Source organism: Rhinoderma darwinii, chromosome 5 (genome assembly GCF_050947455.1).
Source record: "Rhinoderma darwinii isolate aRhiDar2 chromosome 5, aRhiDar2.hap1, whole genome shotgun sequence".
Classification (NCBI taxonomy): domain Eukaryota; kingdom Metazoa; phylum Chordata; class Amphibia; order Anura; family Rhinodermatidae; genus Rhinoderma; species Rhinoderma darwinii.
The window spans coordinates 97,047,224-97,061,741 of NC_134691.1; the positions used below are offsets into that span (position 1 = coordinate 97,047,224).

At 39.3% G+C, this 14,518-nt stretch overlaps 1 long non-coding RNA gene across 1 annotated transcript; it reads right to left on the bottom strand.

Annotated features, from left to right (window-relative positions):
- Positions 1-12,471: 12,471 nt before the first annotated feature.
- LOC142652683 (uncharacterized) lies at positions 12,472-12,921 on the bottom strand. The gene is made up of 2 exons (XR_012847888.1): positions 12,840-12,921; positions 12,472-12,516 (listed from the first exon to the last, which is right to left on the bottom strand). It is a non-coding gene; the product is annotated as an uncharacterized LOC142652683 (long non-coding RNA).
- Positions 12,922-14,518: the final 1,597 nt, after the last annotated feature.

The window sequence follows — 14,518 nt, forward strand, 5'->3', positions numbered from 1 at the left end:
ACAAAGTGCTAATTTATAATACTATGTGCAACATACAGTATCATTCATAAAGTGCTGCAATATGTGCCAAACAATAATATGGAATGATAGAAAATATATCTGATAATAATACTAAAAACAATCTAAGAAATTATAAAATACATAAGTAATATACAGATATTAGAAAAGGGTTAAGGAAAAAAGTAAAAAATGGTGTGAAATGTGAAAAAAAAAATTGTATCACTAAATTTGCCTATAAAAGGATAATGTGTTAAAATTGTAAATGCAATAATGTGGAAAGTGTGACATATGGTGTTGTGAACAACCCACTGCAATAAAATCCTCTGTAAGGTCACAAAAAATATATCTAAAACAAACAATGTATGAGGGGGACAAATGTAAAGAAAGTATTACAAGATGTGTATTCCCTTAGTCTATGTGCACATCATGTTTTTGGCCTACGTTTAACGTGTACGCCGGGAAAAGCTCACTAAATATACGTTAAACGTAGGCTGTGATGATGGCATCCATCCACCAGAGTTTTGATGATATACATTAAAGGTATACGTCATGAAATCTCATGACCCTGTTCATGACATAAGTTAATCGGATACCATTAAAGTCAATGGGCAACAGATGCCACTATTAGGCATCCGATTAACGCAAACATTGCCAATAAACTATAATGGTATCCGTTTAAGGTATACATCATAAAATGTCCATGACGTATACGTTAAACATATACCTGAAACATATGCCATAGAGTGGCATACACTACCCATAGGCTTCTATGTTAAAAAAAAACGTGTACGCGGTGTTTTTTGCGGCATCCCTTGGAAATGGAAAAGGATAGAATACTGCGTTATTTTTTCCTTTAAAAAAATTATGCAGATATATATCATTGTTACTGTTACGTTTAGCAATAAGAGTGCTGCTAATCAATGATTTCTGTTATCTCTGTGTTTTGGCATTGCTAGGCAATGCCTTTGGTCTGAGTCTGAAATTGGCCATCATTTAACTTTTCTTGGGCTTATACAATATATACTTCAGGCCTAGATTACTCAGGTGCTGGTTAAACTGTTTCTGGCATGTGCTAAACTCTTCCCAGAATTTAGTTGGTGACTTTGTTCTTGTCTACGTGTTGGTTTGTACTGTGGGACATGTTGGTCCTCTGAGAGATCTGGTTTTATATAGTGGTTTCATTTGTATCCTGGGCTCAGTAGTTACACTGGTTTGTTTGCCTTTTGGTGTATTTCGTCTGCTGCCAAGCTGTTGTCTTACCCTGCTGTGGGATAGTATTCAAATAGGGTCAGTGAGTGCTGTTAATTCTTGTCCACTGTCTATTTGTCTGTTAACTGCTTGCACGCTATTCATCTGCCATCCACTCCATTTATGCATAGTCTCCATCTTCTACTACCTTCAGTATTCGGTTCCGCTTGTCCACTGGTGAGTTATTTGTGCCTTTTGTTTTCTGTCAGTATTAATGCATGCTTTACCCATGTGATAGGGATTGTCTGATATTGCGGCCTTTAGCACCACCAGCGGCATAACAACCAGCACAACAGAGGCCAAAAGGACACTCTTTTGCCTCCGCTGGGTTAATGGTGCCCTTTGGATACATTTAGCTTTCACCTCGGGAGCTGAACTGTGTTGTGCACAGGGCTTTACTTTCTCTCTAAATCCAACATAACCTGAAATATATGGCACAAGATGTTAAACAAACATGTAAAAAAAAAAAACCTCCGACAGATGCCTCCGAGGGAAGCCATCTCTCAGTTATACATAGTCCATATGTCTACATGTTAAAAAAAAAGTATACATCACGGCCGTGCAGTAAAAAAATAAATAGGTTAAACGTATACGTTTGTTTTTAAATAGGAGTCTATAAATGACATATAGCTAACAGCTGGCATCCATCAGAGGCAACCGTCGGCCATTCGTGGTCTATAGACTCCCGTGTTAAAAAACTTATTCGTTTAAGGTATACATTTTATTTACTGGATGGCACGAGATTGTATTGAAGTCATGACAAATTGTAAAACTTAACGAAATTCAAGAAAAAGTAAGGGTGGACACTTCTGTAAATTAAAGCTTGTACAGTATGTATAATATAAATATAAAAGTGTGATATCATTCAAACCCAAAATTCTTTTACTTGTAATCTGCCAGGTCATTACCATAAATGTTATAGTGCTGAAGTACAACATTTGTGTTATCCTTATGGATATCATGCCTTCTATAAATGTTTTTGAACTAGCCTTTCTGATGTATTACTGGTGTTGAAATGTAAGAAAGTGTTAATTTTTTTAAATCTTTAGCTAATGTGGGTGTTCAAACTTTCGTATTATGGCTTTTCGCATGCATTAACAGGTTAATACGTGACACGTTGTATACAGTAGGCTCCCTTAAGGGGCAGATGTGTCACGGCACGTGGTGTGGACCCACTGGGCCGTATCGCATAGCGGGATAGCAGCTGGCCAAACAGATATAATGCAATGTCTATAGTTCAGAAAGTGTACCTGAGGCAGTGTAGACAGTAAAAACACAAAAAAAAGCCATACTCACAAATTGGGCAGATATAAGCCCAGAAAGACGCAGACTGGTCAAAAATGCTGCCGAAGGAAAGTGCTCAGGTGTGTTAAATAATAATAGCCACTCGGGATTGGCTATTATTATTTAACACACCTGAGCACTTTCCTTCAGCAGCATTTTTGACCTGTCTGCGACTTGCTGGGCTTATATCTGCCCAATTTGTGAGTATGGCCTTTTTTTGTGTTTTTAATCTTATTCTATGTCCCACTTTTTTCTGTAATGTAGACAGTAGCGGTCGATTCAGGCTAGGATGAGGCTCCGACAGTAGACAGACACCCGGCGGGGTGCGACACAATAGATGCAGTGGAGGGCACAACACGACTCCTACTCTTGAAGGCACAGAGGCATGGTAGCACGGGATACAGGGTACAGGCAGCAGGAACGGGTAACACTGGGAACTGTAAAACACTAGGAGACCATTTTCAAGGACAAACTTAAGGTAACACAACAACGCTCAGGCAAGGATTGAGAGGGCAGAGCCCCTTTTATAGTCCGGAAGCATTCTGGGCTAATTGCAGTTATTCTGCAAATGTGCGCATACTTGCCCTTTAAGGCCGTGCACGTGCGGCCGCACGTGCCCTGCGGGAGACAGTGTCCAGACCAGGAAGTGAAATCTGGCATCTCACAAGAGGGAGATGCCGCCGGGAACTCGTTCGTCCATGGCCGCAGTCGTCAGAGGGTAAGTCAGGATGCAGGCCATAGACATTATAAGATGCAGGCAGCAAAAAAGCTATTATTTTACTCCACAAACTATGTGAAGGGGTATTTAAAGCTCTTTTTCAGAAAAAAGAGCTCTGACCTTAGAAAAAGATAAATAATAAAATTAATCAGCACATCATTTTGGACCTAAAAATTATATGACATTCACAGTTGGAGGTATACTTTTTAATGTATAGAAGTAAGCTGTCAACAGAGGGACCACTTTCAGTTTTTCTGAATGAAGCTCTTATCCGGCTGCACTTTAAGGTCTCATGCACACGACCGTATTGGTTTTTGTGGTCTGCAAAACTATGAACCTGTTCCGGTCCATTTGGCCGCAAAAAAAACTTTGTTATGCATCCGTCTGTCATCAGCATTCACGGATCCACAAATAAAAAAGATGATTTCACCAGTTTAGTGAAGCTCCAAATCCGGACCATAAAAAGACTTGTCTTGAGTTTTTGCGGTCCTCATTCCCGACCCTACAACGGATCCGTGAAAACCACAGTCATATGCATGGGTCCATAGAAAAGAATGGGTCCCTAATTTATCCACAAAAATGCAGATAAATTGCATATATGTAAATGCACGGTCGTGTGCATGACGCCTAAGGCCTCATGCACACAGCCGTAGTCGTGTGCACGGCCCGTGATTACGGACACGGACTGCCGCGGATTGTCATTACTGACCATGCACACAAAAGATGTGCATTAATTTCAATGGTGCTGGACCGCAATTGCGGACCGTAAATTTACTTATCCTGAGTTTTTGCCATCCACAATTGCGGCCCGCACACGGTCCGTGTAAACCACAGTCGTGTGTATGGGCCCATAGTAATAAATGGTCTGCAATTCATCCGCACTTTTGCAGATGAATTGCGGATGCAAAAACACGTTTGTGTGCATGAGGCCTAAATGATATTAGAAAACAAGTGCAGTGAAGAGGATCACTGAACGACTTTCACTAAATGGCCAAGGGGATCTCTAGTGTAGTTTACTTAGATCTATCTCGAGAAGTATTCAATAACTTTATCAACATATCCCTTTTTATCCAACAAGATGTGTTGCTTTACATAGTATGCACTTACTTTCGCTGACCTGATCTGGAGTTAAAGTAGAGGTTTATTTGTTACAATAATATGCAAAAACAATGCACTATTATTAGATGCCCTGTATAATTTGGCATTTTTTTTATTACTATCTATTTCATGTGAAAATACCTGTTCCCCAGTGACAAACCTTCAAGTATAATTAAATTTTTTATTATTTCAGATGTAGCCCAAAAGAAAATAAAAACTATGTCATAAATTGGTAAAGAAAGAGTGACCTTTATTAAAGGATCCTTAATATTCAGTTTTTTATCAATTTAATGTTAAATTATACTTTCTGCATAACTTAATGATTTCTTTACGCGTAATGAGATTATATAAAATAATGAATTGTTATATTATTAAACCTTAGGGAATTGCTCAATTATAAATTCTAATTTGAACCTCTATAACAATTTTCAATTGCAAAATAACATAATAAATTTATATTTGAATGTGTGATTATATTATATTGTTTTAAAATTCTTTTAATGTTACAGTAATTTGCTGAATAATAAAAGCTTGCAATGTAAGATTCAGAAATAATTAAGGCAAAATCGTTTTATTACTGAAATATATTGCAATTCTGTAATATTAAGCTAGGCTTTCATTGTTTTCATAGTTTTTTTTTTTACTTTTGTATTTTGCTTTTCAGTTACAAGTGGTAATTGTTACATATCTGAATGTACATGTTCTAATATTGATGATGTGGGCTTTGTTAGTAAAATAATGTCTCACCATTTAAAAAAATAAAAGGAAAAAATAAAAGTAAGTTGTAGATATTTAGTGGCAGTAGATTTTATTATACTATTAACACAACCAAAATAGAGACCCACCAGTCTCCTTTTTGGGAGTCACAGAAATGATTAGTTACTTCTTAGGGACCGAAGGAGTGGAGGAAGCATCTAAACAGCAATGCACATTGGCAACAATATAATGGAACTCTTGTATGAAACCATGCGTCCCCAATAAAATAGACTAGCTGAAAAAACGAATCTTTAACAGTACCTTCGATGCTTCATTATTCATCGTTAGGATGACTGGTTAGATAACTTACCCACAGTTGAGTTTTCATATAGTCACTCCGAGCATAGTTAAATCACATAGTCCTTTCTATGCGAATGCAGGCCCTAACCCAGTTTTCATTGCTGATTTAGGCCTCATGCACACGACCGTAAAATCACCCATAATTACGGTCCATAATTACGGGCCCATTAATTTCTATGGCCGACGGACACCTTTCCATAGGTCTACTGGATGGTGTCTGTGCCGTAGAAACCTGCCGAAAACAATAGGACAAGTCCTATTTTTTTATTTTACGGATCGTGCTTTATAATGGGAGCACGGCTCGTAAAAATTATGGTTCGTAGTTACGGGCATGGTCGTGTGCATGAAGCCTTAGCAATCTCTATCTCTCTTCCAGCAATAACTAAATGCTTGACGACATTACAAAGAGTTTAAGAAATAATTGCTGCACGATGCTCAAAAGAAATTTAAACAGGCTGTTAATCAGAAAGCAACTCTTGCTTTTCATGTATGGGACAAAAAATTTAAAGCTGAAAATATAGTCTCAAAAATGTAACCCACAATATATGGGGCCATTTCAAGTTTCTGCTCTAATGAAAAAAGTCACTTTTAATTTAAAACTTACTGAGACTATGAAGGGGCATCCTGTTTTTTCTAAAGCTCTGTTTTTCAAGCCATTTCAGGAAAATTATTTTCCGGGCTGCAAACTACCTCCTTCACCACCAGTGAATGTGCAAGATGAAGAAGATTTTATTGTTGAAATGCTCCTGGCCTCCAGAATCTATTGGAATAAGCTGCAGTACTTGATCTTGACCTAGAAAGGGGTATGACTCTCAGGAGAATACTTGGGAACCAGAAGACAATGTTCATGCTACTAGGCTTAGAAAGTAATCATTTCATCAGAGATATTTCTAACAAGCCAGCCCCTAGGAAATGGAGAGGACACCTGGCAAGAAGAGGAAGAGGAGTACTGTCAGGATTCAAACCTGTGTCCCAGACAGTGGCTTTTCTCATTGAGTTATATGAAACGTTGGACAGCTCCAATTCTGGATCTGTTGTCTAGGTTCTCTTGATTTCTGCCTCTCTGGATTCCTTGTCTTAAATGTCCTGATTGGTTTCACCTTTTTGGCCCTTGCATTTCCTTATTTCCAGACTACTGAGCTTGCTGTCTTTATTTGGCTTACTAAAAAGAAAAACATCTAAAATTAAATCCAACTGAACTGCTTGAAGCGGGACTAAGTGTAAATCAACAACAGCAGTTTCTGTTCTAAGCCTACTTTGAGATTTCAGTAGGCATATTACCTGCACACCACAGAGATTATAACAAGTATGTCAAGATCATACCTGAATAAATTCAACACCCAGCTGACACTGATAACATTTTGCCTTCTTGCATATATTTTCAAATGGTCTGCTCTTTGGGAACACTAACTCTGCTGAATGTATTGTAACAGATGTTTGTACTGCCTGCAGAGTAATTTTCTTTAACCCTGTTTTTTAAATATTCATTATAGTTGCCAATATGGTCCAGCATGAAAGAGGGATTTTCATTTTCATGTTTTGAATTTATTATTAAAAGAAAAAAAAAAAACCTCACTGCTTAATTGATGGTTAGGAGCCAAAATCATGAACATCCATTATGTAAATGTGTATGTTTAATTGAGATGCAATGCCCAAACTTTTTATTATAACGTTGCCAGATGCAATGTGTTCTCGGAGGCCTTTGAAAAATTAGTTTGTCTCATATTAATGATTACAATGAAAAAAAGGTTAACAATTAATTCAGGTATTTGCTCACAAATAAGTCTCTGCTATAGCTAAAACTTAATGATCTGTTAGATATTTAATAATTAGGTAAAATAACTAGATTAGCTTTTCTAAATGAATACTGTAATATAAATCTCTTGACAGCTTAGTTACTATTTATATAGTGTGTAAAAATATTACAGTTATGGTATCTGGCAAACAAGAACAGATATTTTGTGCATTCCTAAATAATTAAAAAACATTTGTGAGTGCTTATCTTTGAATTATTCAATAAGTGAAGGTTAGCACAAGAAGACACATTGTAAAACTAAATTTTATTACAATATCAGAAAGTAAGAAGATTTAAAGAGGACCTTTCACCATTGATATTAAGGTATATTACAGTGGGAAGGAGGTAAAAAATGAATAAATAACCTTTGGAAGAATAATGACTGAAAATACAGTCATTATGTTATGAGAGAGCCATCGTGTAAACAGTTAATGAGGGGTGCCATCTTGAGATTGGCAACTCCGCCTGCTGTGTTAAAATAGGACACGCCCCCGAATACCAAGCTATACTCTGCAGTCACAACAGTCAAAGCCTCTCATCAGTAGCAGTATCATGGCTCATGGACTAGTTGTTATTGCTGCGCCCATGTATCTAATCTCATTATAATTCAGATAGTGCTTTTTATCCTGTAAATCTAAACCTATCATGGGTGATATTGTGCTACTGAGCCAGTGTATCTAATCCCATGATATTTGAGAAAGTACTATTCATCCAGTGTATCTCAGCCTGTCATGTGTGTTGCTGTAAATCTGTGCGCTGAGCCAGTGTATCTAAGCCCATCATGTGTGATACTGTGCTCCTGAGACAGTGTATTTAAGCCTATTATTTGTGATACTGTGCTGTTGTGCCTGTGTTTGTCTTCTCATGATAATACTGTGCTGATAAGCTACTGCACACATAAGTCTCTGATGTGTGATGCTGTCTATTGAGCGTAGCTAAGTTGTAGGGTGTAGATAAGCCTATCATGTGTGATACTGCGCTGCTAAGTCTAGGTATCTAAGCACTTGATATTTTAGACAGTACTACTTATCCACACAAGTCTGTAATGTGTGGTACTGTCTGCTGAGCCGGTTTATCTAAGCTTAGCATGTGTGGAACTGTGCTTTTGAGTTAGTGTATCTAAAGCTTTCATGTGTAATGTGTATATATATATTCCTGCAGCAACACAACTTTATTCCATTCAATGTACCCTAATGCAAGAACAAACTGTATACAACATTATTCTGTGTCTTTCTTGCAAAACTACAACTTCCAGCATACCTGGACAATTGTAGACTACCTAAGCATAGTAGGAAGTGTGACTTTCCATCTATTGCGACACTACAACTCTTTCTATGCTTAGACAGTCTAGAACTGCCCAGCTATACTGGAAGTTGTAGTTTTGTAAAAGGTGAAGAGCTACAAGTTAAGAATAATGCTGCATACATAACATACATATTAGCAATATAATGTTCAGTACATATTTAGCACAGCACTTACTGTGCATATTACTATACAACATCACAGTGCTTATTGTCTAGGTATAGTTTCTCTCTATAGTAGAAAACATATGTAAATTCTACAGTATATATTTAGTTTTTTTATTCTGTTTAGACATTATAAAATATAAAGTTATTATGACATTGTGCTTATTAACATAATTGCATAGATATGCATGATCAGGGGCGTAACTAGGAAACACTTGGCCCCATAGCAAACTTTTGACTGTGCCCTCCTCCCCTGGGCGCCACACACAGCCCGCTTTCTAGATAGTATTCCCCTGTAAATAGTGGCATACAGCCCCCTCCTGTAGACAGTGCTATATAGACTCCCCCTGTAGACAGTGCTATACAGCCCCCCTGTAGACAGGGCTATACAGCCTCCCCATACAGTGCTATACATCCCTCCCTTAAGACAGTGCTATACTTTCAAGTATCACAAAGAGGGACAATCGATGCGGCGCACAGCAGCTATTTTTTTCCTTTTTAAGCCATGCCTCGAATCCCACCCAATCCCAGCCCATACACACCCGGTTCAGCCCACACTGTATTATGCTCCCATAGTGCCCCCCACACAGTATAATGCCCCCATAGCTGCCACCATACAGTATAATGCCCACACAGATGCCCCATACAGTATAATGCCCACACAGATGCCCCATACAGTATAATGCCCACACAGATGCCCCATACAGTATAATGCCCACACAGACGGCCGCATACACATACAGTATAATGCCCACACAGATGGCTCCATACAGTATAATGTCCACACAGATGCTCCATACAGTATAATGCCCACACAGATGGCCCCATACAATATAATGCCCACACAGATGGCTCCATACAGTATAATGCCCACACAGTTGCCCCATACAGTATAATGCCCACGCAGATGCCCCATACAGTATAATGTCCACACAGATGTCCCATATAGTATAATGCCCACACAGATGCCCCCATGCAGTATAATGCCCACACCAATGCCCCATATAGTATAATGTCCACACAGATGCCCCAATACAGTAAAATGCTCAGAGATGCCCCCATACAGTATAATGCCCACACAGATGCCCCCGTGCAGCATAATACCCCCATAGCTGTCCCCACAGCATAATGCCAGCCATACAGTATAATGCCCCCCACAGCTATCCCCACAGTATAATGCCCCACAGTATAATGCACCCCATAGCTGTCCCCACAGTATATTGTCCCCACAGTATAATGCCCCCCATAGCAGTCCCCACAATTTAATACCCACACAGTATAATGCCGCCCATACAATATAATGTTGCTCATATAGTAAAATGCTCCAATAGCTGCCACCACATCAGTCCCCCTTCCCTACCCAGTAGAATGCCCCATAGTGCCTAATAGAAAAATAATAGCATTATTATTTACCTATCCCTGTTCTCATGACAATCACGGACCATGCACACGCAAGATGCGCATTCACTTCAATGAGCCCGGACCACAATTGCGGACTGTAAAATGACATGTCCTTTTTTTTTTTGCGGTCCCTGCTCTGGGCAATCTACGGACTGTGGAAACCACGGTTGTGTGCATTGAGCCGTAGGATAGAATGCGTTCTATACTATTCGCAATTGCTTCTCTGTAATTGCAAACAGTATACGGCCGCAAATGCATGGTCGTGTGCATGAGGCCTAATTGCGCTTCAATATATATTGTATAATAGAGTTATTTAACTAGAATCACATGGGTCAGCATTCAGGCAGGTAGGCCATGCACACAAACGTGTTTTTGTGGCTGCAATTCAACCGCAAATCTACGGTTAAATTGCAGTCACATTAATTTCTATGGGCCCATGCACACGACCGTGGTTTCCACGGTCCGTGCATTGCCCGGTAGCCTGGACAGCAAATAGATAGGACATGTCCTAAATGGGCTGCATTTTGCAGTCTGGACTCATTGAAATGAAAGTACACGGCCATGTGCACAGCCTGTGATTTGCGGGTGGCCCGTGGATGACACTCCGAGGCCATCTGAGCCACAAATCCCAGGCCATGCACACCACTACGGTCGTGTGTATGATACCCTAGGGTGCAATCACAGACTGCACCGAATAGCATGGTGATACATGTTATTAATTGTTAATGACTGCACAGTCTTATGGTTTATTCATTAAAGCGACCCTCCAATCAAAAAAATTAAAATTACAACTGCAAAATTGTAGTTAACCTACCCGGTGACCTTCTTTTGCTGGTGGCCTTCTTTTGCTTGCTTCTGGCTCCGTTACCTCATTCCCGTCCCCGTTGTCCAGGATCCAAAATGGCCACCGCTGTCTCAGACTTGCATATGGAGAGTATTGTATGTGTCCATCTCTACTGACACTTCCGCTGCTGAGACCACCGTAGTACCAATAGGTATAGAGTATGGGAAGATGCACTGAATAGGAGGGGGGTGGGTGTAGGGCAATGAATTAATATTTTCTTATTAATAATGAAATAGTAAAATTGAAGAAAAATCGTTGATTTGCTTTAAAGAGGATCAATCACTAGTTTATTAGTTTATTAATGCCCTATATCCTAACTAATCTAATATTTTACTGATAACTACAGTGTAAATTGTGTTAAAAAAATTATTATTTGCAAAGTTATGTGCTTTTTTCTAAATATGCTAATTTGGCAATACTTGCCAAATTGGAAGTTAACACTTTCATTTCTCTCTGGACGGCGTAATATGTTCTGTATGACGCTGTCCAATCAGCGTCATACAGTTCTACTCTTCGCAGCCCAGCGTGATCTCAGCTTAATTCGCCCGATCAGGCTGTGTTGCTGTGCTGGGAAGAAGAGAACTGTATGACACTGATTGAACAGCGTCATACAGAACATATTACACCACCCAGAGAGAAAAAAAAGAGTTACCTCCCATTTGGCAAGTATCGACAAATTACCATATTTAGAAAAAAGCTCAGAACTTTGCAAATAATAAACGGTTTGAAACACAATTTACACTGTAGTTATCAGCATCATAGCACCTAATAGATTAGCTAGGAGATAGGGCATTAATAAACTAGTGACAGAGCCTCTTTAATTATGAACATTAATCATACTCATTTAGGCCCAATGCACATAACCGTGCCCATAATCACGGTCCGTGATGACGGACACGGCCGACTGCTAATGGCCGCGGACAGTCACCCACACTTGTGGGCCGTGCTCCCATTATAAAGTATGGGAGCACGGTCCATAAAATAAAAAAATAGGACATGTTCTATTTTTTACGGAAACTTTCTATGGCCCGGACACCTTCCCGTAAATATATGGGAAGGTGTCCGTCGGCCATAGAAATGAATGATTCCATAATTACGGTCTATAATTACAGACCGTAATTACAGAATCTACGGTCGTGTGCATGGGGCCTTACTATTTATATTTATTATGATAATTTACTATTTTTTGGTTTACATATGCTTCTATCATGTGTTTTAATCTCTTTTATTAGTAATTAAGGTAGTTTGAAATAGATTTTACGCCGTGTGGGAGCAGATCGATGCATCTTAAATTAAAATGTCCAAAACCATATTCTTAGTACAATGTAGACACTGATTTCTTACTATGTCTTTAAATCACAGATCAAATATACAATTAAAATCTTTGGTTCAATTAATTATGTTGATTTTTATTAAATATATCAATAAAGATAAAAGAAAATCATCACTTAAATTCTAATACATGAAATGTGTCCTGCCCCCACTTCACGCACCCCCGGGGTCTATGTGGAGCTCGACAGGCAGTTAAACACCTTCCTACTAGCCAATAAATGAGTCTGGCTGGAAGTCTGTAGATTTATTAACCGGTCATAGGATTAGGGTAAAACTGAGGAACAAACAAGAATATACATTCCATTAGATTACAGCAATACATAAGAACAAGGGCACATTGTATAAATGTACTACATATACAGGTAACAGGCTGACATATATTAATAAACAGTAGGGATAACAGTTATAGTACAATATTAACAGTGTATGGCAGTACAAATACAGTATAGGACCATACATGGCCGACCATGAGGCTAGGCCGAGCTTCACAACTACGCCAACTGATATATTACAGTCCCATGTAACAGAGTGAATACTGTCCTAACAGTATTCCTGTGGCTGCTGATAGCCAGTAATTTTAACCATCTATCTGCTTACCGGCTATACTACAACATAGGGATGGGATGGGATGGCAAGCACAGGACCTCTCACTGTCCAGACATGGAAGAGACTGCCCTCCTTCTTCCCAGAATGCTTTTCACCTTCTCATGGGTGGGGAAAGCAAGAAATGACACAATGGAGGAAATTACCAACAATGGCCACTAGATGGCACCAGGAGCACTAATTACATGCATAGAAAATAACATCACAAATATCAGTCTATAACATTACGCCTATGAGCAGCACAAAATGTGTCTACGTTTGTTCAAATCTTTGTGTAAGGTTTGCTAAGGTACACTACCGTTCAAAAGTTTAGGGTCACCCAGACAATTTTGTGTGTTCCATGAAAACTCACACTTATATTTAGCAAATGAGTTGCAAAATGACTAGAAAATATAGTCAAGACATTGACAAGGTTAGAAATAATGATTTTTATTTGAAATAATAATTTTCTCCTTCAAACTTTGCTTTCGTCAAAGAATGCTCCATTTGCAGCAATTACAGCATTGCAGACCTTTGGCATTCTAGCTGTTAATTTGCTGAGGTAATCGGGAGAAATTTAACCCCATGCTTCCAGAAGCCCCTCCCACAAGTTGGATTGGCTTGATGGGCACTTCTTGCGTACCATACGGTCAAGCTGCTCCCACAACAGCTCTGTGGGGTTGAGATCTGGTGACTGCGCTGGCCGCTCCATTACAGATAGAATACCAGCTGCCTGCTTCTTCCCTAAATAGTTCTTGCATAATTTGGAGGTGTGCTTTGGGTCATTGTCCTGTTGTAGGATGAAATTGGCTACAATCAAGCGCTGTCCACAGGGTATGGCATGGCGTTGCAAAATGGAGTGATAGCCTTCCTTATTCAAAATCCCTTTTACCTTGTACAAATCTCCCACTTTACCAGCACCAAAGCAACCCCAGACCATCACATTACCTCCACCATGCTTGACAGATGGCATCAGGCACTCTTTCAGCATCTTTTCAGTTGTTCTGCGTCTGACAAATGTTCTTCTGTGTGATCCAAACACCTCAAACTTCGATTCGTCTGTCCATAACACTTTTTTCCAATCTTCCTCTGTCCAATGTCTGCGTGCTTTTGCCCATATTAATCTTTTCCTTTTATTAGCCAGTCTCAGATATGGCTTTTTCTTTGCCACTCTGCCCTGAAGGCCAGCATCCCGGAGTCGTCTCTTCACTGTAGACGTTGACACTGGCGTTTTGCGGGTACTATTTAATGAAGCTGCCAGTTGAGGACCTGTGAGGCGTCTATTTCTCAAACTAGAGACTCTAATGTACTTGTCTTGTTGATCAGTTGTGCAGTGGGGCCTCCCACTTCTCTTTCTACTCTGGTTAGAGCCTGTGTGTGCTGTCCTCTGAAGGGAGTAGTACACACCGTTGTAGGAAATCTTCAGTTTCTTGGCAATTTCCCTCCATGGAATAGCCTTCATTTCTAAGAACAAGAATAGACTGTCGAGTTTCACATGAAAGCTCTCTTTTTCTAGCCATTTTGAGAGTTTAATCGAACCCACAAATGTAATGCTCCAGATTCTCAACTAGCTCAAAGGAAGGTCCGTTTTATAGCTCCTCTAAACAGCAAAACTGTTTACAGCGGTGCTAACATAATTGCACAAGGGTTTTCAAGTGTTTTCTAATCATCCATTAGCCTTCTAACACAGTTAG